The 27,616-nt window shown below is 37.3% G+C and overlaps 1 long non-coding RNA gene across 1 annotated transcript; it reads left to right on the top strand.

The window, feature by feature from the left end:
• On the top strand, nucleotides 1-25,392 carry LOC125176355 (uncharacterized). Its single transcript, XR_007156227.1, has 3 exons — nucleotides 1-85; nucleotides 529-651; nucleotides 25,273-25,392. It is a non-coding gene; the product is annotated as an uncharacterized LOC125176355 (long non-coding RNA).
• Nucleotides 25,393-27,616: the final 2,224 nt, after the last annotated feature.

Raw genomic sequence — 27,616 nt, 5'->3', positions numbered from 1 at the left:
CTGCTGGTGAAGGTGAGGATTTCCACGTGGAAACATTCTGATGAAATTCACATATGCAGAGGTCAAGTTCAAGAGTAGGATCTGGGTGAGTCATTGATTTTTGGAATCAATGAAATTATCTACGAACAAGTTTCTTTTTAAAAAACAAAAATGACATTGGGCCCAAAATGGAATCGTTTATGCTAAGCCCTATGTCACCAAACCCAGACTTCAAGTTTCAGCTTTCCCAGAAATGGAATCTTAAATAAATCAATTAGTAATTGCCTCATCAGCTCAATTTTGGTAATCTGCCTGATAGACCCTTGCCATCCCTGAAAGAAAAGTAACCTCGCAAAAACCAATCTTCTTTTGTGTCTACTATAGTAACTTCCTTATTCCCACTCCTTTCTGCCTATAAAAGTTTTTCATTTTATACAGTTCCTCGGAGCCCTTTTCTGTCTGCTACATTGGATACTGCCAGATTCAAATTAATTTTTGGCTCAGATAAACTCTCAAGTATTGTAACATGCCTCAGTTTACCTTTAACAGTTCTAGTGTCAGAAGAAGCAACTGAATGAGACCTCTGAGAGCCCTCAGGAGCAAACAAGCAAAAGTACCCACTGAGCCCCTGGAACTCACTTCCTTCTTTCTTGCTGCCACTAGTGGTTGTAGGTAAGTCCCTTTCTCATCCTAGTTCTGCAGTTATTTATGAACTTTCAGACTTTATTTGAGCATTTCTTTCCCCACTGGTTACAGAAACAGGCTGGAGTTGGACCGGCTCTGACTTAGAAACTGAACTTGGGGCTGGGGCTGGACTGGGTCTAGCATGAGGTCTTAGGTGAATACAATTTTAAGGCTGAACCAACAAGTTAACCTTATCAAAAATAATCACAGATTACAGTAGCCCCAGTGGAGAACTTTTAAGGTAGATAAACATTTAGAAGCTACCCTAGGAAAAAAGGAGTCTCAGGGAAGCACTTACCATAAAGGGTAGAAGGAAAATTATTTTTCCTCTTCTAAGTTTCTGGTGCCCAGAATGAGACTTGCCGGGGCAACCTTACTCACTCCAGAGTCTGCATGTGGGATCCTGCGAAAACTGGCAGAAGCCTGCAAAGAGTAATTCTTACCAAAGTCAGCTCTGCCAGATCTCTACCGATAGTGCCTGATTGAGAGAGAATGGTCACATTTCACATGATCTCTTCTTTTCCAAATTCAGATTTGCAGGTAGAAAATATTTGGAAGAATTAGATCTTGAGTTGGGACTTAGAAATTTGCTTTTTGGTACCCACTGGTTGTATACATTTTCTCATTCGGAGATGGCTATTGCCTTCTTGTTTGTCTCATTTTATGTCCTGAGGATTTAGCTTGACAACCATCAGGTTGAGGGGCCCACAGATATGGATGGATGGAAATGTGGGTCACACCCCACTTCCAGCTAGATATGGCTGAATAGAGATTTGGGCTGTACTACATTTGCTGGTAGGTTCCTACCAACTGACTGACTTTCTTTTGGTTATCTTTGGTCTTGGGACAGTAGTATATTTTGCACCCTCATTGGGGACACTTCTCGTGTCTATGAAGTTATTTAACACTGCCAGGAATATTTACTGTTGCAGTGGCTGAAACCTTACAAGATATTCAAAAGGATTTCTCTTCAGTAGCTTTCTGGTCAAAAGTTGGCCAAACTGGCAGCTGATGGGACCTGATAGGAACTTTTTTTTTTAAAGGCCTTCTCCCCTCAGCCAAGATGAAGCTGTGACCCCAGAGGGAAAGAACAATATTCTGAAACCTTTGTGGGAGGACTTATGAAAACATTCCCCAAACAGCCCTAAATCTAGAACATAGGAATCTTTTGATTTCCATCTTATCATTCAGGTTGCAACCCAGTTCTTTGAGGAATTAAAAATAACTGTCCTAAAAATTGAGGACAACTTGTACAACTTGTCTTACAAATTGAGTCTTTACAAGAACACACACAAAAAAAGCCTACCTGTCCTTTTCACCGGCCCCCAAACTTCCCCTATTTATCTCAAAAGGCTTGTAGATACTGTAAAAGTTCTGGTCTTAGGAAACAAAAGTCCTTCTTGGAGGAACTTTCATTCTTTTTTGTGTGCCTTTGAGATATAAATATTCTACCCTGCTTTCTCTCAGAAATGAGGGCCAACGCTTTGAAATGCGGACTTCAGAGAAGTAATTTTTATCAGAAGGAAAAGAAAGGGAAGGAAAGGTAAGGCTATTGGGAAAGTAAGCAAATAAAAATCTTAAAAATCTTCAACACAAATAGTGAAAAGTTTAAGCCATCTGAGCAATTAACCTGAATTTATTCCATCTGCCAGAAACATAATTTAGATACAACTGTTTTGTTTTTTTAAAAAATAAACTAGTTAACTTCCCATGATTATACCTGTCTCACGCATGGCTAAAATTTTAAAACAAAAGCTATCAGATCTATGTTGGTATCTCTATGTTTAGGTATGTCTGTTAAATACATATATCAATGTATGTTACATAGTCATATGACTTTTTTTTTTTTTTTTTTACCTCTGGATGATACTGCCAAAATTAATTTGTGAACTCTATTTGATTGGCTTAAATTAAATATTGTCTCAGGAACATAGAAACTACCCAAATGTTGTTCAAGTTCATGTGATCCAGGATAATCTTCAATAAATAAAGGCTAGTTTAAGTTTGTTGGTTTCATCAAAATAGGTGTGTCTTTAGAGTTATCAGCATTAAATATAATGCAGACATACAGCTTCTACTTAAGTTTAGTAATGATTAAATTACTTCATGATCTCTGTTACGGAACTTATCAACAAGAAAAATTACTTAAGATGAAGATTAGCTATTTAATATCTCATAAATCTTGGAGTAACGTAAACATCATTGTTAAGAATAAGTATAGATGTGGGGCAAGATGGCGGCTTAGGAGGACGCTGGGCTCACCGCACGTCCTGCTGATCACTTAGATTCCATCTACACCTGCCTAATAACCCAGAAAACCGCCAGAGGATTAGCAGAACAGAGTCACCGGAGCCAAACGCAGACGAGAGGCCCACGGAAGAGGGTAGGAAGGGCGGCAAGGCGGTGCGCGCTCCACGGACTGGCGGGAGGGAGCCGGGGCAGAGGGGCGGCTCGCCGGCCAAGCAGAGCCCCCGAGTCGGGCTTGCAAAAGCGGAGGGGCCGGGCGGACTGTGTTCCGACAGCAAGCGCGACTTAGCGTCTGGGAGGTCAGAAATTAACAGCTCTGCTCGGAAAGCGGGAAGGCTGGAGGACAAAGGGAGGGAGAGCTGCTGAGCCCCCTGACAACAGAGCTCAGTTTGGTGGGGAACAAAGGCGCTCGCCAGCGCCATTTCCCCCGCCCATCCCCCAGCCGAAATCCCAAAGGGAACCGGTTCCTGCCAGGGAACTTGCTCGCTCCGCGCAAACACCCAACTCTGCGCTTCTGCGGAGCCAAACCACCAAACCTCCGGCAGCGGATCTGACTCCCTCCCGCTGCCACAGGGCCCCTCCTGAAGTGGATCACCTAAGGAGAAGCGATCTAAGCCTGCCCCTCCTGCCCCCGAGCACCTTGCCTACCCACCCCAGCTAATACGCCAGATCCCCAGCATCACAAGCCTGGCAGGGTGCAAGTAGCCCAGACGAGCCACACCACCCCACGGTGAATCCCGCCCCTAGGAGAGGGGAAGAGAAGGCACACACCAGTCTGACTGTGGCCCCAGGGGTGGGCTGGGGGCAGACATCAGGTCTGACTGCGGCCCCGCCCACCAACTCCAGGTATACACCACAGCACAGGGGAAGTGCCCTGCAGGTCCTCACCACGCCAGGGACTATCCAAAATGACCAAGCGGAAGAACTCCCCTCAGAAGAATCTCCAGGAAATAACAACAGCTAATGAGCTGATCAAAAAGGATTTAAATAATATAACAGAAAGTGAATTTAGAATAATAGTCATAAAATTAATCGCTGGGCTTGAAAACAGTATACAGGACAGCAGAGAATCTCTTGCTACAGAGATCAAGGGACTAAGGAACAGTCACGAGGAGCTGAAAAACGCTTTAAACGAAATGCATAACAAAATGGAAACCACCACAGCTCGGCTTGAAGAGGCAGAGGAGAGAATAGGTGAACTAGAAGATAAAGTTATGGAAAAAGAGGAAGCTGAGAAAAAGAGAGATAAAAAAATCCAGGAGTATGAGGGGAAAATTAGAGAATTAAGTGATACACTAAAAAGAAATAATATACGCATAATTGGTATCCCAGAGGAGGAAGAGAGAGGGAAAGGTGCTGAAGGGGTACTTGAAGAAATCATAGCTGAGAACTTCCCTGAACTGGGGAAGGAAAAAGGCATTGAAATCCAAGAGGCACAGAGAACTCCCTTCAGACGTAACTTGAATCGATCTTCTGCACGACATATCATAGTGAAACTGGCAAAATACAAGGATAAAGAGAAAATTCTGAAAGCAGCAAGGGGTAAACGTGCCCTCACATATAAAGGGAGACCTATAAGACTCGTGACTGATCTCTCTTTTGAAACTTGGCAGGCCAGAAAGAATTGGCAAGAGATTTTCAGGGTGCTAGACAGAAAAAATATGCAGCCAAGAATCCTTTATCCAGCAAGTCTGTCATTTAGAATAGAAGGAGAGATAAAGGTCTTCCCAAACAAACAAAAACTGAAGGAATTTGTCACCACTAAACCAGCCCTACAAGAGATCCTAAGGGGGACCCTGTGAGACAAAGTCCCAGAGACATCACTACAAGCATAAAACATACAGACATCACAATGACTCTAAACCCGTATCTTTCTATAATAACACTGAATGTAAATGGATTAAATGCGCCAACCAAAAGACATAGGGTATCAGAATGGATAAAAAAACAAGACCCATCTATTTGCTGTCTACAAGAGACTCATTTTAGACCTGAGGACACCTTTAGATTGAGAGTGAGGGGATGGAGAACTATTTATCATGCGACTGGAAGCCAAAAGAAAGCTGGAGTAGCCATACTTATATCAGACAAACTAGACTTTAAATTAAAGGCTGTAACAAGAGATGAAGAAGGACATTATATAATAGTTACAGGGTCTATCCATCAGGAAGAGCTAACAATTATCAATGTCTATGCACCGAATACCGGAGCCCCCAAATATATAAAACAATTACTCATAAACATAAGCAACCTTATTGATAAGAATGTGGTAATTGCAGGGGACTTTAATACACCACTTACAGAAATGGATAGATCAACTAGACACACAGTCAATAAAGAAACAAGGGCCCTGAATGAGACATTGGATGAGATGGACTTGACAGATATATTTAGAACTCTGCATCCCAAAGCAACAGAATATACTTTCTTCTCGAGTGCACATGGAACATTCTCCAAGATAGATCATATACTGGGTCACAAAACAGCCCTTCATAAGTTTACAAGAATTGAAATTATACCATGCTTACTTTCAGACCACAATGCCATGAAGCTTGAAATCAACCACAGGAAAAAGTCTGGAAAACCTCCAAAAGCATGGAGGTTAAAGAACACCCTACTAACGAATGAGTGGGTCAACCAGGCAATTAGAGAAGAAATTAAAAAATATATGGAAACAAACGAAAATGAAAATACAACAATCCAAACGCTTTGGGACGCAGCAAAGGCAGTCCTGAGAGGAAAATACATTGCAATCCAGGCCTATCTCAAGAAACAAGAAAAATCCCAAATACAAAATCTAACAGCACACCTAAAGGAACTAGAAGCAGAACAGCAAAGGCAGCCTAAGCCCAGCAGAAGAAGAGAAATAATAAAGATCAGAGCAGAAATAAACAATATAGAAACTAAAAAAACTGTAGAGCAGATCAACGAAACCAAGAGTTGGTTTTTTGAAAAAATAAACAAAATTGACAAACCTCTAGCCAGGCTTCTCAAAAAGAAAAGGGAGATGACCCAAATAGATAAAATCATGAATGAAAATGGAACTATTACAACCAATCCCTCAGAGATACAAACAATTATCAGGGAATACTATGAAAACTTATATGCCAACAAATTGGACAACCTGGAAGAAATGGACGAATTCCTGAACACCCACACGCTTCCAAAACTCAATCAGGAGGAAATAGAAAGCTTGAACAGACCCATAACCAGCGAAGAAATTGAATCGGTTATCAAAAATCTCCCAACAAATAAGAGTCCAGGACCAGATGGCTTCCCAGGGGAGTTCTACCAGACGTTTAAAGCAGAGATAATACCTATCCTTCTCAAGCTATTCCAAGAAATAGAAAGGGAAGGAAAACTTCCAGACTCATTCTATGAAGCCAGTATTACTTTGATTCCTAAACCAGACAGAGACCCAGTAAAAAAAGAGAACTACAGGCCAATATCCCTGATGAATATGGATGCAAAAATTCTCAATAAGATACTAGCAAATCGAATTCAACGGCATATAAAAAGAATTATTCACCATGATCAAGTGGGATTCATTCCTGGGATGCAGGGCTGGTTCAACATTCGCAAATCAATCAACGTGATACATCACATTAACAAAAAAAGAGAGAAGAACCATATGATCCTGTCAATCGATGCAGAAAAGGCCTTCGACAAAATCCAGCACCCTTTCTTGATAAAAACCCTTGAGAAAGTCGGGATAGAAGGAACATACTTAAAGATCATAAAAGCCATTTATGAAAAGCCCACAGCTAACATCATCCTCAACGGGGAAAAACTGAAAGCTTTTTCCCTGAGATCAGGAACACGACAAGGATGCCCACTCTCACCGCTGCTGTTTAACATAGTGCTGGAAGTTCTAGCATCAGCAATCAGACAACAAAAGGAAATCAAAGGCATCAAAATTGGCAAAGATGAAGTCAAGCTTTCGCTTTTTGCAGATGACATGATATTATACATGGAAAATCCGATAGACTCCACCAAAAGTCTGCTAGAACTGATACAGGAATTCAGCAAAGTTGCAGGCTACAAAATCAATGTACAGAAATCAGTTGCATTCTTATACACTAACAATGAAGCAACAGAAAGACAAATAAAGAAACTGATCCCATTCACAATTGCACCAAGAAGCATAAAATACCTAGGAATAAATCTAACCAAAGATGTAAAGGATCTGTATGCTGAAAACTATAGAAAGCTTCTGAAGGAAATTGAAGAAGATTTAAAGAAATGGAAAGACATTCCCTGCTCATGGATTGGAAAAATAAATATTGTCAAAATGTCAATACTACCCAAAGCTATCTACACATTCAATGCAATCCCAATCAAAATTGCACCAGCATTCTTCTCGAAACTAGAACAAGCCATCCTAAAATTCATATGGAACCACAAAAGGCCCCGAATAGCCAAAGGAATTTTGAAGAAGAAGACCAAAGCAGGAGGCATCACAATCCCAGACTTTAGCCTCTACTACAAAGTTGTCATCATCAAGACAGCATGGTATTGGCACCAAAACAGACACATAGACCAATGGAATAGAATAGAAACCCCAGAACTAGACCCACAAACGTATGGCCAACTCATCTTTGACAAAGCAGGAAAGAACATCCAATGGAAAAAAGACAGCCTCTTTAACAAATGGTGCTGGGAGAACTGGACAGCAACATGCAGAAGGTTGAAACTAGACCACTTTCTCACACCATTCACAAAAATAAACTCAAAATGGATAAAGGACCTAAATGTGAGACAGGAAACCATCAAAACCTTAGAGGAGAAAGCAGGAAAAGACCTCTCTGACCTCAGCCGTAGCAATCTCTTACTCGACACATCCCCAAAGGCAAGGGAATTAAAAGCAAAAGTGAATTACTGGGACCTTATGAAGATAAAAAGCTTCTGCACAGCAAAGGAAACAACCAACAAAACTAAAAGGCAACCAACGGAATGGGAAAAGATATTTGCAAATGACATATCGGACAAAGGGCTAGTATCCAAAATCTATAAAGAGCTCACCAAACTCCACACCCGAAAAACAAATAACCCAGTGAAGAAATGGGCAGAAAACATGAATAGACACTTCTCTAAAGAAGACATCCGGATGGCCAACAGACACATGAAAAGATGTTCAGCGTCGCTCCTTATCAGGGAAATACAAATCAAAACCACACTCAGGTATCACCTCACGCCAGTCAGAGTGGCCAAAATGAACAAATCAGGAGACTATAGATGCTGGAGAGGATGTGGAGAAACGGGAACCCTCTTGCACTGTTGGTGGGAATGCAAATTGGTGCAGCCGCTCTGGAAAGCAGTGTGGAGGTTCCTCAGAAAATTAAAAATAGACCTACCCTATGACCCAGCAATAGCACTGCTAGGAATTTATCCAAGGGATACAGGAGCACTGATGCATAGGGCCACTTGTACCCCAATGTTCATAGCAGCACTCTCAACAATAGCCAAATTATGGAAAGAGCCTAAATGTCCATCAACTGATGAATGGATAAAGAAATTGTGGTTTATATACACAATGGAATATTACGTGGCAATGAGAAAAAATGAAATATGGCCTTTCGTAGCAACGTGGATGGAACTGGAGAGTGTGATGCTAAGTGAAATAAGCCATACAGAGAAAGACAGATACCATATGGTCTCACTCTTATGTGGATCCTGAGAAACTTAACAGGAACCCATGGGGGAGGGGAAGGAAAAAAAAAAAAAAGAGGTTAGAAAGGGAGAGAGCCAAAGCATAAGAGACTGTTAAAAACTGAGAACAAACTGAGGGTTGATGGGGGGTGGGAGGGAGGAGAGGGTGGGTGATGGGTATTGAGGAGGGCACCTTTTGGGATGAGCACTGGGTGTTGTATGGAAACCAATTTGTCAATAAATTTCAGAAAAAAAAAAAAAAAAAAAAAGAATAAGTATAGATGTAAGTAAGATAAAAGTTTATGTGAACTTTTCAACAATAGTTAGGTTTTATGGTACGTCTACCTATAAATAGTTTCCAAATCTTTTTAGTAACTTGAATTTTTTTTTTTAATTTTTTTTTCAACGTTTATTTATTTTTGGGACAGAGAGAGACAGAGCATGAACGGGGGAGGGGCAGAGAGAGAGGGAGACACAGAATTGGAAACAGGCTCCAGGCTCTGAGCCATCAGCCCAGAGCCTGACGCGGGGCTTGAACTCCCGGACCGCGAGATCGTGGCCTGGCTGAAGCCGGACGCTTAACCGACTGCGCCACCCAGGCGCCCCAAGTAACTTGAAATTTTTAAGTTACATGGAGGTAAGTTAAATGATATAGTCATTAAATACCTAGATCATTTCCAAATACAAGATATTGAAACATCACTGAAGATAGGTTTCTCCACTTTGGCTTCCTTTTACAGAAGAACTACAGATATTTGGGTCTGTTAGGAAACATTTTTGTGCCACATTAAAAAATGTAGTATGAGGAAGAATTTATTTCTAGATAATAGAAAGTGTATTTATAAATTTACCCGTCCACAGAATGCGGTGTAATAGTCCACATTTACTTCTTAGTTTGAACCGGGAATTAAGCATTCTAAGGGTTAAGAATGCTAATCAATATATGTAACTGAAACTATTTAGAAATAATAAGGGCATGGGGCCCCTGGGTGGCTCAATCTGTTAAGTGTCTGACTTCAGCTCAGGTCATGACCTCACAGTTTTTGGGTTCCAGCCTTGCATGGGGCTCTGTGCTCACACTGCAAAGCCTGCTTTGGATTCTTTCTTTCTTCCTTTCTTACATTCATTCTTTTTTTCTTTCTTTCTGTCTCTGTCTCTCTCAAATAAACACTAAAAAAAAAAAGAAATAATATGGGTGAAGGGAAACAACTGTGTATGAAAAATAGGTAAGATAAGTAAAATTGATTGTTCCAGAATTATAAAAAGGAGAAAGACATAAGACAAATTATGAATGGATCTAAAAAGTTGTGTAAGTTTTGTAGAAAAAGAATCTTGGGAAAGGAGTGTTATATGGGGTCAAGCTGGCTAAGATTAGAATGGTTTTTTTTTTTTTTAAGTGAGTTTTAGTATCAGAATACGCTAGTGCAAAATTAGGATTTGTTTTATTCTCTGCTAATAGCACAAAGTTTTCTTGGCCTGTTGGTCTAATCTAGATAAGATATTGGAAAAGTTGTGTGTGTTTTTTAAACCTTTTGGGTAATCTACTTGGAAAGCAGTGATTTTGGTCTTACCAAAATAATTTACTGTGCTTTGTGTTGTTTTTATCAGGGCTTTGATTACTTAAGAAAACTGTCTTTACGGTATTAAAAGAGCTAACTTTTGTTCACTACTGTGTAACCTTCTGTATCTGTCTTTAAAATCTGTTTTCACATGAATTAAATAGATGATTATCTATTATTTTATAATGTTCTTTGATCCTCTTAGCCAAATGTCCTAATCTTTTGACATTTTGACAGCTTTCCCAAATTAAATTCTAAATGCAGTCTTTTTGACCTCAAAGTAACTTTGGGATTTCCACAGAGTCCCTGGACAATCTCAAAAGATTTATATTTCACATTATAAAAGAGATGTTAAATTATTTAGATTTATTTGTTATGTGAAGCTACATGAGAAGCATTGTCAAACGAGTGGTGATAAACACTTAGGTTATATTTATATGGATGCATGTTATAATAGTTCTAAAAATTGTGTGAAATTCCTAAAAATCTGATATGCCCTGGTATAATGTTACCACTCATAATTCGAGTTATTACCTTAAAATGTTGCATGTCACAGAAATAACCAAATTTCCTTGTCAATTCCATTATAATGAACTTTTATCAGGTCTTTCACCATAGACACGTTTAAGTCTTGTCATTTACAAACAGTTTTGCTTTATTCTGATGCTTTTGCAAAAGTGAGATTCATGGAAAGGACCCTACCAAGTATTTTTGACCACTGACAATGCTGCTAAATTACAATGTGTTAAACTTTAGGTGCATATTTCACAAATGAAGAATGCTCTTCCTGATATCTGGTCCTGTGCAAATGCTGGAGACCTCAAAAATCACATTGACTAGGAAGAGAAATAGTTGACACTGAAGTAGACAGCCTCCTCCCATGATGTGATATCAAAATGCTTCTTTTCATTCCTTCTTCACTCTCTAACCACCGTTTTCCAAATTCTAATACCATGAAGATCTTCATGATTCTTTTGTCCACATTTAACACCTCTCAGGCCATTGCAAGGGGGTAAGTTAATCTCCAAATAACTGTTGGATTTGCCACAATGCTGTTGATCCTGTAGTTCTGCCTGTCGCAGATGTCTCCCTGATTTTCAAAAACCTTGTTTCTCTGGAACAAACTCAGCCCTCTATCCACCATGTTAGGTTCCCTAAACCTTGAGATCAATTTCCCTGTCACTGGTTAACAACCCAAACACAGAGAAACTTGCATCAAGGCTCTGTACATAAGGGACATAAGGCCAGGATGACCGGAATAAACCATCTATGTAGTCTACATCTCCTAAAGTTTTACTGGCCCCCACAGCTGTCACCTTTTTAGTCTCAAGCCACAGATTCAAATGGGAATTACCAGGAGGTATTTGTAATTCAAAATGTGCTTCCTTTGGCAAATATGTATGCCCCTCACTAGGAGTAAGTGCAAATGAGGCTATGATCCTTAATTCTTTTAATTCTTTTAATTAAGGTTTTTCCTTAATTCTTAAAGATACTGCAGAACCTGCTGCTAAAGCAACAGCTGCCCAACAAAATCCTTGGACTCTATGGCCAAAGTTGCTCATGATTCTTTTTTCATTGAGCAAGTTTTTACTATGCCAATACCACTTGCAATATGTGGATTTATACTTCTAGGCTAAGGAAAGAAATAAAGGGTCCGGGAATTATGCCAAAAAAAGTATATTTGGGAGTGGCATATTCTCATACACTTTATTCCCATCTTTGAAACTTTCAAGAATTTTCACAGTTCAGAAGGTGAGTTGGCAGACTGCTCCCTGTCTCATTGAATCAGTCTCTAACTCCTGAGAACAGGTCATTTCAATAGTCATGAGAATAGGTCAGCTCAGTTACAGGGCTTTATCTCATTAGAAAGTGGTGATGCAAGTGGGCTCCCAAAGTTAGGCCTATATGGTGCCAGCAAATAGTATTTAAAAAGAGGCATTTCTCTGAGAACAAGAGAAAAACAATGCTTAATGGTTGGAGCAGACTATAAATCTACTCTGAGTACAGAGGAAAGATAGTAAGATTTCTAGAAGTTGGGTTGAAAGCCTCTTCAAATGAAATGAAGGCAGGCAGTGGCAATTGGAGAGATTTTCTTGGTTTGCAGTTTGAATGTCTCTGGTGATCTTTTTGAGTGTCTCACACTGCAAAAGCACAACAATTCCCCATACATGAGCTGCTGTGGTGATTTCACTGAAGTTTATATAAAGTTGTCCAGTTTCTCTTTGCAGGGAAAAAAAGCAGTCTTTGTTCTTAGTGACCTCAAGTCAGATGGGTAGGGAAAAAATTGAAAATGTTGGTTTGGAGAGATGTTGCCAGATATTTGAAGAAGCTAGAAGAATTTAGGATCCAGTCCAGCTTATGGATGGATAAAAAAAATCTTAAAAACAATGAATAGGTCTAGAATCTAATATCCACAAATGTGTGCTATAGTTTCCCATTGAAACATAATTTTTTCTTTCTGTAGCCACCCCTATTTCTACCAGAGATAATCTAAGACTGGTTTTGCCAACAAATTATTCTAGTCTCATTACACTTGGCCTGATTATTTAGGAAGGTACAGCAAGAATAGTGAATATAGGCTCTTTGAAATAGAAAATAACCATATAGGCTTTTCTGGAACTTGTAATCTCAGATTGGGCTTTTAAAAGCCTCTTAAGGCTAGGAATCCAATTCAAGGGCTTACCATTAGAATTTGCCTATAATATCTATAGATTTGGGCTGATTCTTCTCAAGGTGCCCAAAATATCCTGAGGTACCTGAAGCTACCAGGAAGTGACCTTCCCTACTCACCTGGTAAGGATGTAAGGAACCAACTAAGCAAGAAAACAGGCCAATTTTCCAAAGTGGATTTATTGGCTCCATAAAGTCAATTGTAGTTCCTTAAAATTGTCTGGTCATATATGATCCTATGGCCATTATTCTCAAAGATAACAGTCAAAGACTTGGTAATATGACCAATGTTTCCAAGTGTGTCCTGTTACAGGAAAAACATATTTTTATTGAACTTACACAAATAACTATATTGCCACAAAAATGAGAACACTCTAAGAGTTTCTGAATTCTGGGGGAAACGGAGAAAAAGCAACTGTTTCATTTTTGTTCTCCAAGGTATAATTTACCAAATTACTGTAAGTCATAGAAAGCTTGAGAAAAAAGGGGAAAAGGTTTCCTTGTATCTGGAAAAGCAAAGCATTACAAACCAGCAAATGTTTCAAAGAAAAAGTCATAAATAATTACAATTATCCTCATCAGTATATTCAGTTCCATGTAACCAATTCATGTTGATATTGATCTTTTGTTAGCAGGTTTCCAACATTAGAGTTCTGTAAATTCTTATCCAGTTCAGTAGTACAATTGGAAAGTTATCAGAACAATGTACTTGTTAGAGACCTTTCCATGAATCTCCTGGAAAAAAATATCAGAGTAAAACAAATCTGTCTTTAATGCCAAAATAAAAAAAAAAAATGGACATGACTAAACTCCCACAAGACTATCAGCTGATTTTTCAGCAGAAGCTTTGTAGGCCAGAAGGCATTGACATGACATCAAAGTGCCGAAAGGGAAAAACCTATAACCAAGAATACTCTGCCCAGCAAGAATATCACAGAATTGAAGGAGAAAGATTTTCCCAAATGAAAGCTAAAGGAGTTCATCACCACTAAACCAGACTGAAAAGAAAAGGAGTTTTTTTTAAGGGGAAAAAATAATTACAAATAAGAAAATTATTTTTAAAAATTTTGTGAGTAAAGCAAACATATAGTAAAGATACTAGATCAATCACTTGTAAAGCTGATATGAAGGTTCAGAGACAAAAGTAAAATTAATTATATCAGAAAACAGATAAGAGGACTCCATAAAAAGATATAAAATATGACAACACAAATAAGGAAGGGAGGTTAAAATGTAGTTCTTTTACGATGCATTCTAATTTAAGTGACCATCAACTTAAAATAGACTGGAATATATGCAAGATGTTAAATATAAGCTTCATGGTAACCACATACCAAATCTTAGAATAGATATACAAAAATGATAATAGTAAAAATGAATCCAAGCATAACACTATATATGGTCATCTATCACAAAGAAACTGGGCAAAATAAAAGGAAACAGCAAAATGGAAATAAGTACATAACTATCATTAATTACTTTAAATGGTCTAAATGCTCTAATCAAGACATAGAGTGACCAAATGGATTAAAACAAAACTGCTAAGAGACTCACTTCAGACTTAAAGATACTTACAGACCAAAAATGAAGGGATGGAAAAAGATATTTCACCCAAATGGAAGTAAAATTTTAAAAATTCCAGGGTAGCAATACCTATAACAGATAATGCATACTTTAAAAGACAGACTGTAGCAAGAGATAAGGGCACTACATAATGATAAAGGGATTAATCCCACAAGGGCATGTAATAGTTATAAATATCTATGTATCCAACACAAGAGCACCTAAACACATAAACCAAATATTAGCAGACATAAAGGGAGAGAGAAATTGACATTAATATAATAATAGTAGGAAACTTTAACACCCAACTTACATCAATGAAAAGATTACACACATAGAGAACCAATAAGGAAACAATGGCTTTGAACAACACATTAGACCAGATAAACTTAAAAAATACACATATGCACACACACACACACACACACACACACACAGAACACTGCATCCAAAAACTTCAGAATACACAATCTTTTCAAGTACACATGAAACATTCTCCAAGACAGATCATATGTTAGGCGACAAGACAGATCTTGATAAATTTAAGAAGACTGAAATGATACCAAATACTCTCTGAACACGATGTTTGAAGGTAGAAATCAATTACAAGAATAAAACTAGAAAAAAACACAAACACATGGAGGCTAAACAACATGCTACATAAACAATGAGTCAATGAAGAAGTCAAGAGGAAAAATTCATGAAGACAAAAACACAACAGTCCAAAATCTTTGAGATACAGCAAAAGCATTTCTAAGTGGGAAGTTTAGAGTGATACAGGCCTACCTCAAGAAACAAAAAAGAAATCTCAACCTGACTTTACACTCAAGGGAACTAGAAAAATAACAAACAACCCCAAAGTTATTAAATGGAAGACAGTAATAAAGATCAAAGCAGAAATGAATGAAAGATAGTTAAAAAAAAAACAGAAAAAATGAAACCAAGAACTAGTTTGAAAAAAATAAAATAGACACTTGTTAACATTTAGCCAGACTCATCAATAAAAACAGAGAGGACTCAAATACAATGAGAAATGAAAAAGGAAAAGTAACAACTGACATCACAGAAATAGAAAGGATTACAGGAGATTATTATGAAAAATTGTATATTAACATATTGGACAACCTACAAGTACTGGATACATTTTTAGAAACATACGATCTTCCAAAACTGAATTAGGAAGAAATAGAAAATCTGAACAGACCAATTACTAGTAACAATATTAAATCGGTGACCAAAAAACTCCTAACAGACAAACATACAAAAGCAGGACCAAACAGATTCACAGGTGAATTCTACCAACATTTAAAGAAGAGTTAATGCTTAGTTTTTCACATTTCAAAAAAATGGAAGAGGAAAGAAGAGCTTCAAATTCATTTTATGTTACCATTACCATGCTATGAAAACCAAAGACACTGGAAAAAAAAAATGGAGGCTAATATTCCTAGTTAACATAGATGCAAAAATACTCAACAAAATATTAACAAACTGACTTCAACAATACATTAAAAGAACCACTCACCACAATCAAGTGAGATTTTCTTCCAGGGATGTAAGGATGTTTCTTCCAGGGATGTGGATGGTTCAACATCCACAAATCAAACAGTGTGATATATGACATCAATGAAATGCAGGATGAAAGCATTTGACAAAATACAACAATTATGATAAAAACTCTCACCAAAGTAGTTTTGGAGAGAACACACCTTAACATAATAAAAGCTATATATGAACCACCACAGTTAACATCATACTCAATGGTGATAAACTAATAGCCTTTCCTCTAAGATCAGAAACAAAACAAGGATGTCCACCATTACCACTTTTGTTCAACATAGTACTGGAAGTCCTAACCACAACAATCAGATAAGAAAAAGAAATAAAAGGCATCCAAACTGATAAGAAACAAGTTAAACTGCACTATTTACAGATGACATGATACTACATAGAGAAAACCCTTAAGAATCCACCAAAAAACTATTCAAACTAATAAATGAATTTGGTAAATTTGCAGGACATGAAATTAATATATGGAAATCTGTGGCATTTCTATACTGTAATGAAGTAGCAAAAATAAAGTAAGATAATCCAATTTACAATTACAACAAAAACAATAAAATACAGAACTAGCACAAATAGTCCTAAAATTTGTTTGGAACCACAAAAGTACCTGAGTTGCTAAAGCAGTCATGAAAAATAAAAACAAAGCTGAAGGTACTACAATTCCAGATTTCAAGATATACTACAAAGCTATAGTATTCAAAACAGTATGGTACTGGCATAAACACAGACACACATATAAATGGAACAGAATAGCCCAGAAATAAACCTATGCTTACACTGGCAATTAATCTATAATAAAGGTGGGAAAATATACAATAGAGAAATGACAGTCTTTTAAAAACTGGTGCTGGGAAAACTAAGTATCTCCATGCAAAACACTGAAATTGGACCACTTTTTTACACTATACACAAAAGTAAATACAAAATGGATTTAATACCTAAATGTGAGACCTGAAACCATAATATTCCTTAATGGTAACATAGGTAGGAATCTCTTGGACATCAGCATTAGAAATCTTTTTTCTAGATATGTGTCCTCAAGCCAAGGAAACAAAATCAAAAACTTACTGGGACTAAACCAAAATAAAAGGCTTTGGCACAATGAAGGAAGCCATCAACAAAAAGAAGAGGCAATCTACTGAATGGGAGATGATATTTGCAAATAATATGTCAAAGGGGTAATTTCCAAAATATATAAAGAACTCATACTACCTAATATATGATTTTTTTAATGGGAAGAGGCATTGAATAGACACTTTACCAAAGATATACACGTGGCCAGCAGACAGATGAAAAGATGCTCAACATCACTAATCATCAGGGAAATACAAATCAAAACCACAATGAGATACTACGTCTCACCCGTCCAAATGCCTAGTATCAAAAAGACAATAAGTGTTGGCAAGGATGTGGAGAAAGATTCTTCACATACTTTTGGTAGGAATATAAGTTTGTACACCCACTACATAAAAGAGTTCTTCAAAAATTAAAAATAGAAATACCATATCTGATAATCCATTGCTGAGTATTTACCTAAGGAAAACGAAAACACTAATTTAAAAAGATATATGCACCCCTATATTTTGCAGCATTATCTTCAATAGCCAAGATATGGAAGCAACCCAAATGTCCGTTAATAAAGAAGATGTGATGTGATATATATATATACAAACACATGCAGGAATATTACCCAGCCATTAATGAGATCTTGCCATTTGAAACAACATGGATGGACTTAGAGGGTATTATACTAAGCAAAATAAATCAAAGACAAATACCATATGTTTACACCTATGTGGCATCTAACACACACACACACACACACACACACACACACACACAGAGGAGTATTAGAAAAAAGTATGGGGTCTTGCCATTTCCAAAAACTTAGATGAACCTAAGTTTATCTATTATGCTACATGAAATCAGTCACACAAGGAGAGACAAATAACCTATGTTATTTCTTAACTGTGGAAATCTGAAAACAAAACAAATGAACCAATGAGCAAACCAGAAACAGAATTATAAATACAGAGAAAAATGGCACAAAAACAGACATTCAGATCAATGGAACAGAATAGAGAACCCACAAATGGACTCACAAACATATGACCAATTTAACTTTGACAAAGCAGGAAAGAATATCCAATGGAATAAAAACAGTCTCTTCAGCAAGTGGTGCTGGGAAAACTGGACAGCGACATGCAGAAGAATGAACCTGGACCACTTTCTTACACCATACACAAAAATAAACTCAAAATGGATGAAAGACCTCAATGTAAGGAAGCCATCAAAATCCTCAAGGAGAAAGCAGGCAAAACCTCTTTGTCCTTGGCTGCAGCAACTTGTTACTCAACACATGTCAAGAGGCAAGGGAAACAAAAGCAAAAATGAAGTATTGGGACCTCATCAAATAAAAAGCTTCTGCACAGCAAAAGAAACAATGAGCAAAACTAAAAGGCAACTGATGTAATGGGAGAAGATATTTGCAAACAACATATCTGATAAAGGGTTAGTATCCAAAATCTATAAAGAACTTATCAAACTCAATACACAAAACACAAATAATCCAGTGAAGAAATGGACAAAAGACATGAATAGACACTTCTCCAAAGAAGACATCCAAATGGCTGACAGATGAAAAGATGCTCAACATCACTCATCATCAGGAAATACAAATCAAAATCACAATGAGATACTACCTCAGAATGTTGGCGAGAATGCTGAGAAAGACGAACACTTTTGCACCACTGGTGTGAATGCAAACTGGTTCAGCCAGTCTGGAAGACAATATGGAGGTTCTTCAAAAAATTAAAAATAGAACTACCCTATGACCCAGCAATTACACTACTAGGTATTTATACTAGGTATGCTGTTTCAAAGGGGCACATACACCCCAATATTTATAGCAGCACTATCAACAATGGCCAAAGTATGAAAAGGACCCAAATTTCCATTGGTGGAGGAATGGATGAAGAAAATGTGGTATATATACATACAATGGAGTACTACTCAACAATCATAAAGAATGAAATCTTGCTATTTGCAAGTACATGGATGGAACTAGAGGGTTATTATACTAAGCAAAATTAGAGAAAGACAAATATCATATGACTTCACTCATATGAGGAATTTAAGATACAAAACAGATGAACATAAGTGAAGGGAAGCAAAAAGAGTACAAAAACGGGGAGGGGGACAAAACCTAAGAGATTCTTAAATACAGAGACCAAACAGAGGGTTGCTGGAGGATTTGTGGGAGGGGGGGATGGGCTAAATGGGTAAGGGGCATTAAGGAACCTACTCCTGAAATCATTGTTGCACTATATGCTAACTAACTTGGATGTAAATGTAAAAATTAAAAGAGGAAAAAAGAATAAATACAGAGAAAAAACTGGTGGTTACCAGCAGGGAGGAGTCTGGGGGATGAGCAAAATAGGTAAAGGGGGTTAAGAAGTACCAATTTAAGTCATAAAATAAGTCATAGAGGGATAAAAAGTACAGCATAAGGAATATAGACAATAGTATTTTTAACAAAATTGTATGTTGACAGATGATAAATACACTTATGGAGGTGAGCGTAACATAATGTATATAATTGTCAAATCACCATGTTTTATACCTGAAACTAACATAAAATTGTATGTCGGCTATATTTCAATTTTTAAAAACGGCCATGGTTAAAGATCTGATGAGAGTTTATATTAATGCATTTGATAAGGGAATTTGGTTATTTTGTCACATAGATTTTAAGATAATAACTAGAATTATATCTGATAATATTATAGCAAGACATATCGGATTTCTTGGAATTTTATATGATTTCTGGCATGCTAATATTAGTAATCCATACAAATCTAACCTTAAATAGTATCACTTCTTTGATGATGCTTCCCATGTAATTTAACATAACAAATAAACCTAAGTGTGTAACAACTTTCTTTTTATTTTTTATAAAGAGAAATAACGAATAGTTTGAAATAAGGGATCCTGCTAAAAATCCCAAAATTTGTCCAGAAACCAAAATGATAAAACGAATTTTAATTTGAGGTGTTTGTCAAAATATCAAAAGATTTTGGACACTTGACCAAATAAGACGACAGATCACCATGAAACAATACTTAACTGTGTACTTAACCGAAGTAACATGCAATGAAAAATTTTTTTAATGTTCATTTGTTTTTGAGAGAGCACAAGCAGGGAAGGGGCAGAGAGGGAGAGAGGGAGACACGGAATCCAAAACAGGCTCCAGGCTCTGAGCCATTAGCACAGAGGCCGATGCAGGGCTCGAACTCATGAATCGAACCATGAGATCATGACCTGAGCCAAAGTCAGACACCCAACCGACTGAGCCACCCAGGCGCCCCAAAAGTAACATATAATTTAAACGCAGATATTGAAGGTGACATAGTTCTGTGCAAAACTTAGCTCTTTTAATATTGAGCAGACTTAGTTTGGGGTTGTTTGGTTTTTTTAAGTAATCGAAGACCTGATAAAGACAACATGAAGTGTAGGAACTCAGGAACTCATTTAAGGAAGACACAAATGTTTTGCTTTCTCGATGGATTCCTTAAAAGGTATAGAAGAGCTTTCACAGTCTCTTATCAAGAATGCACCAATAGTTCAAGAAAGCTTTGCCCTTTTAGCAGATGTAAGATAATTTTTAGTTTTACAAAAGTACAGTGTTCATATTAAATCTTAGTATTAAAAACCTTACAATAAAATTATTCAGTTACACCCAGCTTGACTACACAAGATAAGAATGCCTCTCTTCCCAACTCACTACATCCATTTATTATCATTTATTCTCCTCTTTCTCATTCTGAAACAACCAGTTATTGAACTTTAGAAGAACACTTTTTTTCACTTATAAAAACACATCTCCATACCTCATACATTTTCTCAGCCAAAAACACATCCTACATTCCTTGCATACACAGTTGTTCCTCTTATAAATTTTAGTTTTAATTGCATATATTAATTAGAACGCTTCATTTTCAAAAAACTTAATTTCTAGTGAAAACTGTGAACTGTCTCTGTTACATCAGCATTCTTTAGATTGACAAATATATGAATACATTTTACAATTTCTAGAAGCATATGCTTCCTCATAGTATAATTTTTTTAGTGTGGCACATGACATGTCTACTAACAGATTCACATATCTTTAGTTCCTCTGTAATTGGAAGCCCAAAGTGGTACACTGATATTCAATAAATAATGTGTCTGCATTTTAAAAGTCTAGATTTTCAGTGAATTTTTATCATTTAACTTAGCAAAACTCTATGGGTGTAAGTCATGAAAGACATTTGGGGAAATATTTAAGTAGATGTTGAAAAGTTTATGTTTTTATTTTTTATTTAATTCACTTTGCTCTTTATAGTTATGTTTAGGTTACTCACAAAAACTTTATGAGATATTACATGAAGCCATAAACCATAAATTTTTCTTGCTGACAAATTTTGTAGCAGAGATAGTATGGGTTTGATTAGTAAACTGAGTTAGAATAGAAGTTGTATATCTGCATTATATTGAATGCTGATAACTCCAAAGACATGCCTATTTTAATCGAGCCAACTAATATAAAGTAGCTTTTTTACTGAAGACTATCCCTAATCATGTGAACTTGAAAAACATTTGGGTCAATTTCTTATTTCTGGGAGTTTTAGGAATACTTAGTTTATATAAGCCCTTTTCTTTGTGCCGGTTAGAGCCCTTTATAAATTAATTTTGGCTATATCATCCAAAGTTAGAAAAATATCATGTATACATAACACACGTCCATAGACATATATAAACAGAGAGACAGATACTGAGACCTTGTAGCTTTCATTCTAAAATGTTAGCCATGTGGGGTGTCTGGATAGCTCAGTCATTAAGCATCTGACTTAGACTCCGGTCATGATGTCACAGTTCATGGGTTTGAGCCCTGCTTCAGGTGAGCACGAGCCCCCTTTGTGTAAAATACAAGCTCTGGGTGAGCCCCCTTCTCTCCTGCTCTCTCTCTCTCCCTCGCTCTCTCTCTCCCTCGCTCACTTGCGCCCTCTCTCTCAAAAAAAAAATAGCTATGAGTCAGGTATAATAATACAAAACTCACTACTTTATAAACAACAGTTGAATCCACATGGTGTTTCTAACAGGTGGAACACATTTACCTGCTCAGATGGTTAAAGCTTTTTTACTTACGTTTATGGAAAAGACTTTTAAGATTTGTATTCACCCTTGACAAGTAATCTTAGGCTGTGAACTAGATTTGGGACAAAGGAACTTTTATAGAAGTTTAGATTTTAAAAACCCTCTTTTTCCTTTTTTTCCTCCCCTTTAATCTTAGGCAATTGCAGGCAGTGTTTTAGTTATCTCGTGGAATGTTTACATTTGGAAGACATGGTAAGACTGAGATCTTTAAAGGGCAGGGAAAGAATATGTTTTATCCTAGGGTATTTGGGGTATATTTGTGTACTATCAGAAATCTATGATAATTACTATTTAAAGTTGTCTTTTTCTTAAGTGTTGGAAAGTTCTGTTTTTAGTGTCCTGATCTTTTAAAATATTTACAACATTTTGAGATTAATAAGGGAGGTTTGGGGTTGGTAAGCCTAGGAGAACTTTGAATTGCTTCTAGAGCCACATTTCTGGTTATATAAAGACTGTTTGTAAGCTAAGGACAGTTATTTTTAATCCTCAAAGAATTCGATTGCAGCTTGGATGATACCAGAGGGCTGACCTACCCATTCAAATAGATTTTTTTTCCTCTTCTTTGTATGAGGGAGAAGATTTCCAACTAAGAAATTAAAAGATTCCTATGTTCTAGATTTAGAGCTATGTGTCTTTAGAATATTTTGATAAATCCTTCTATAAAACTTGCAGAATCTTTTTCTCCTCTGAGTACGTAGTTTTGTTTTAGCTTAGAAGAGAAGGACTTTTAAAAGTGTTCCTATCATACTCTGGATATTCGCCTCTAATTTGGCCAATTTCTGACTATACAGCTCTATAAAAAAAATCTTTTCAAACATCTTATTAAGATTTAACTAGGACACACAGAAATGTTTCTGGCAGTATTGAAGTGCTTCCCTACCCCCACCCCCTACCTTTTTCTTTTAAACCAAAGACATACCTCAGATGACTCAGCCTTTTAGGACTTCACCACCGACTAAAAAGAGGCATCCCCAAAAAGGGCACAAGAGACACAGCTCTCTCAAGATCCAGAGCCATTCCCAAAAGTAGCCAAAAGAAAGACTTAGTTCCCCTAAGAGCCGGCAACAGTCGGTAAGACGCTAACTGTATATGATGTGCAACCCACATTTCTGTCTACCCATATTTTCAGGTCCCCCAATCTGACAGTAAAGCTGCCTACACATACAGCTACAACAACCTGCATGCCCCAGGCAGAAGGCCAACACAAGTTCTCAGAACATAGAACAAGGCAAACAGGAAAATAACAGCTATCCCTGGGAGGGAAAGAATCAATAACCACTGAGTACCCAAAACCAAATTTTAACCAGACTCACAATATAAAGAATAAATTCTCACAAATGATTTTCTCCTGGTAATTTGAATTTGGAAAGGAAGGGACAACACAAAACTTTTACCGTACTTTCTTGACTAGGCACTACAGCTAGAGATCCAGAAGTGCTAACTTTGGTAGGAATTCTTATCCTTTGCTGACTCCTTCCAGTTTTCCAGGATCCCATATACTGGCTCCAGAGCAAGTATGGACTCTCAAGAGATCCTTTCGTGGTCACCAAATTTTAGAGGAGGAAACGTAATTTTCCCTCTACCTATCTAAGTTGTTGGCAGAGATCCCTCTATAATAAAAAGACAAACTAACGCACAAAAAATTGAATTGCATATGTACCAAAGTTCCACAAAGATAGGAGACTCAAATGGCAGCCAGACAATTGAGGTTTATATCCCATCCTGATAGCTAAGGAAAGAGATAGGGGTCCGGAGCTTCCAAGTAAGGAAGGGATTCACAGAAAGGTAAGCAAAGGAAATGTATGGTAAGCAGAGTTTGCCCTGCCATGCAGATAGATCTCTGAGATGAAAAAGTCATCTCTGGTGATAGCCCTCTTTCTCACATAGTCCTTCTAGCTTCTCCTGTATCTGCAGTTTCTCAAAATAATCAGCTGAAAATAATCTTTCTATAAAAGAGGGGAGAAGTGATGAGACCTTCAGGCAAAGACATGGGAGAGTAAGGTTTATTCAGAGACCAACAAGAACTTGGTATTTCCACTACTGAATGCTAAACCACTATCAGTGTTCATTTTGTTGACTCTCTTTATACAGTACATTCCCTGGTACCTGATGCTCTTCACTAAGTACTGAATATTTAAAAATATTAAAAAATATTTTAAAATAAGCAGAATAAGCTTGAAGATCTATGAAAAGGAAGTTCAGAGTGTAAGATGCGTAAGTGCACTTTAATTGTACTTTTTTTATTTAAGATGGATGAAACATCCACACCCACTAATTTATTGGTCAGAAAAAAAATAAATAAATCAGACCAAACAGTGAAACTCACACATTGCTGAATTCACTTAAAAGCAAGAAGACCTGGGTCAATTTCTGGAGTGGTGGTGAGGAAGGGCACTCCAAGTAGCCCTTGACTCTAATTTTTTTGCCCTGTTTAAATATGCTATCTGTACATTCTGAGAAAATCCAGCTTGAGTGAATAAAAATTGAAGTTGGTGTGGAAAGAAAGATTTGGTTTTAAAAGGAATTCATTAAATGAATGTGTTTGTCTAACACTGTTAGGCACTAGGAATACAATGATGAGAGCTACATTACTCCCATTCTCCAGTAATTGACAGTTTTGGTGATCAGAAACAATGCACACATTGCTGCAATGTAATGTGTGACAGTTCTAACTGTCCCCTTGTCCTCTCTCTTGCATTGATTTATTTTTCTTTCCACACCAATCTAGACCCAGAATTCAATATCTATACACATTCCCTCTAACCATGCTTCAGTAGTTTGGAAGAAACCATAGTTCAGTCTTAGAGGTGGTAATTTAATATGGGCTGCAACTGTGTATTGCACCTTATTTAAAACAATTTCATCTTCGTGGGGGGTGGAGCCTGGGTGCCTAAGTCAGTTAAGCGTCCAGCTCTTGATTTCATCTCAGGTCACATTTCATGGGATTGAGCCCCAAGTCAGTCTCTGTGCTGACAGTGAGGACGCTGCTCGGGATTCTCTCCCTCTCTCTGCCCCTCCCCTGCTTGCTTGCTCTCTCAAAATAAATAATAAATTTTTTTAAACATAAAAATAAAACAAACAAACAATTTCACCTTGGGCTGCCCGAAGATTAACCAGATAGAAGCTGACCCTTTGTTATATATCTTCTGTTTTGCATGCGCAGTCCTTGTTTCTGATCTGCGCCAACCAGATTCAAACATAGAACCTCTCTGAGTTCCACCAAAGGAATCCATTCACGCAAAAGCTTTTCACACTATCTGGATTTCACTGAGAATTTGGCAAGGGACAGGTGGGGGGGGCTTTACATTGTGTCTCCCAATGCAAGCTATTTAAAATGCATGTAAACTGATTTCTGTTGTCTCTGACCACACTACCATAAACATACAGATAGAGCTGTGCTCTCTCCCTTTCTCTCCCTTACCTCTTTCTCCTCTATACCTCCTTCTTCTCTTTCCCTTCCACAGTCCCTAGTTTTGTCAGGTCATCTCTTCCTTATTGTGCAGAGCAATTCAATCCTGAAGGAGTTTCTCCTTCCAAAATTCATATTCAGTGCTCAGCAAAACAAAAGCTACCAGCTCCACCTCCCCACTCAGTTAACATGACCAACTTTCTTTAAGGGCACTTAATATACAACGTTTTACAACATAAGCATATTCTGATAAGCCCGTCAGCTATCCTGTCCTCCCCAAAAGAGAAGCTGATGAATTAATTTTTTCTGCTTCTTGTTGTAATTGTGATAAGTGCTAGAACTGAGAAAATAGAGCGTAGCGAGAAAATAGTGTATGAGGGGTATGTGACTCCTATTTCAGAATAATGAAAGGCAGAAGCAATAATCCTCACTTAAAAATTTGATGGGTAGACAATAGGTGGGCAAAATAGTTGAAGGTATGAGTTGTAGGTTAAGAGAATAAGAAGAAAGTGGTCCACAAAGGAGGAACAAAGTCTCAGGTGAATTACACATTAAGAACAGAACAATGTACAGAGATTCACTTCTTACATCATCTCTTCTCTTCCGTCACCCCTCCTAAGGCACTCATCATGTCTTGAAATATGATGCTTTGGAAAATGCTGCTGATGTTGGTGTCTTTTTTAGTAGCTGCCTGGATCCTGGGTATCTTTCTAATTTCCCAAAACTCCACAGAGGTAGGAAGAGTTTTCTCCGGTTTGACCTGCAGGTCCCTTCCGTGTGACATGTCTCACTCAAGTCAGTCGCAGACAGCCAGTCCTCTCTTCGTTTTCCTTCAACTCTGCTCTGTCTTCTCCCCTTCTCTGCTGTCTCCATTTCCTTTCTTTCCATCCATCTTCAATCCATGCTAATCAGAGTTCTACATAGCCCTTGAGAAGGCCTTGACTTCCTTGTCACTAAATCCAGGCGTATGTACTACTGTTACATAAAAATTTGGTTTTTCTTTTCATCTATGATTTCTTTTTCATGCAGAAATGATTTTTAAAGTTTCCCTTATCGTTTCTTGATGTTGAGTCATAGAAAAGTTTTTCCTACTCTAAGGTTATATAGGAATTTACCTGTTGTTTTTTTTTACTTGCATCGTTTCATTCTTTAAATATATGATTCACTTGGAATTGATCCTCTTGAATGGCATGAATTAATTGGTCTCACTTTACCTTTTTCTATAAGGCTGTTCAGTTATCTGAATCTCCTTATTAAAAATTCCATCTTACCTCCACTGATTTTGAGTGCTGCCTCAATAGCACCCTAAATTTGTATATATTATGTCTATTTCTGATTTTCTATTCTGTTCCATTGTCTTTTTATTCATGAGCCAATACAACCCTATTTTAATTACAGAGATTTGATGGACAAGTTTTAAGATCTAGTGGGTCCAACCCTCCCCATACCTACACCCTTGGATTTTTTTTTATCTCCCATATATTTCCTGCTATTCTTATTTTCCTTTCAAATTAGTACTCTAATGATCTTTCCAGCTCCAGGAAAAAAAAAAAAAGATTCTTCTTTTATTGTAATTTCATCAAATGTATAAATTAACTACAGAAGAAATAATATCTCTTTAATGTTAAATTTTTCTATCCAAAACCAAGGTTGCATATCCATTTGCTCAAGTCTAATTTTGTTACCTTTAGTAGTATTCTGTGAGTTTTCTCCAAAGAAGTCTGGGACATTGATATTAAATTTGTACCTAAGTGCTTTACTGTTATTTTGTTGTCCTATATCAGGCCATCTTACCTGGTTCACTTTGTCTTCTCTCTGCTGTTTGTCTGTATATAAAGGCTATGGAGTGTTTTGTTTTGATTTGTTTTTAAAGGCTTTATTTTTTATAGCAGTTTTAGGTTCACAGGAAAATGGAGAGGCAGGTACAGAGATTTCCCAGATATCCCCTGCACCCATTCATGCACAGCCTCCCGCATTCTCAACATCACTCACCAGAATGGTACACTCGTCACCAAATATAAACCTATACTGAGACGTCCTAATCACCCAGAATCCATAGTTTACCTTAGGGTTCCCTTCTGATGTTATAAGTTCTACA

The sequence above is a fragment of the Prionailurus viverrinus genome, chromosome D1, assembly GCF_022837055.1.
Source record: "Prionailurus viverrinus isolate Anna chromosome D1, UM_Priviv_1.0, whole genome shotgun sequence".
In the NCBI taxonomy this organism is placed as follows: domain Eukaryota; kingdom Metazoa; phylum Chordata; class Mammalia; order Carnivora; family Felidae; genus Prionailurus; species Prionailurus viverrinus.
This window is presented reverse-complemented; position numbering and strand designations above follow the sequence as displayed.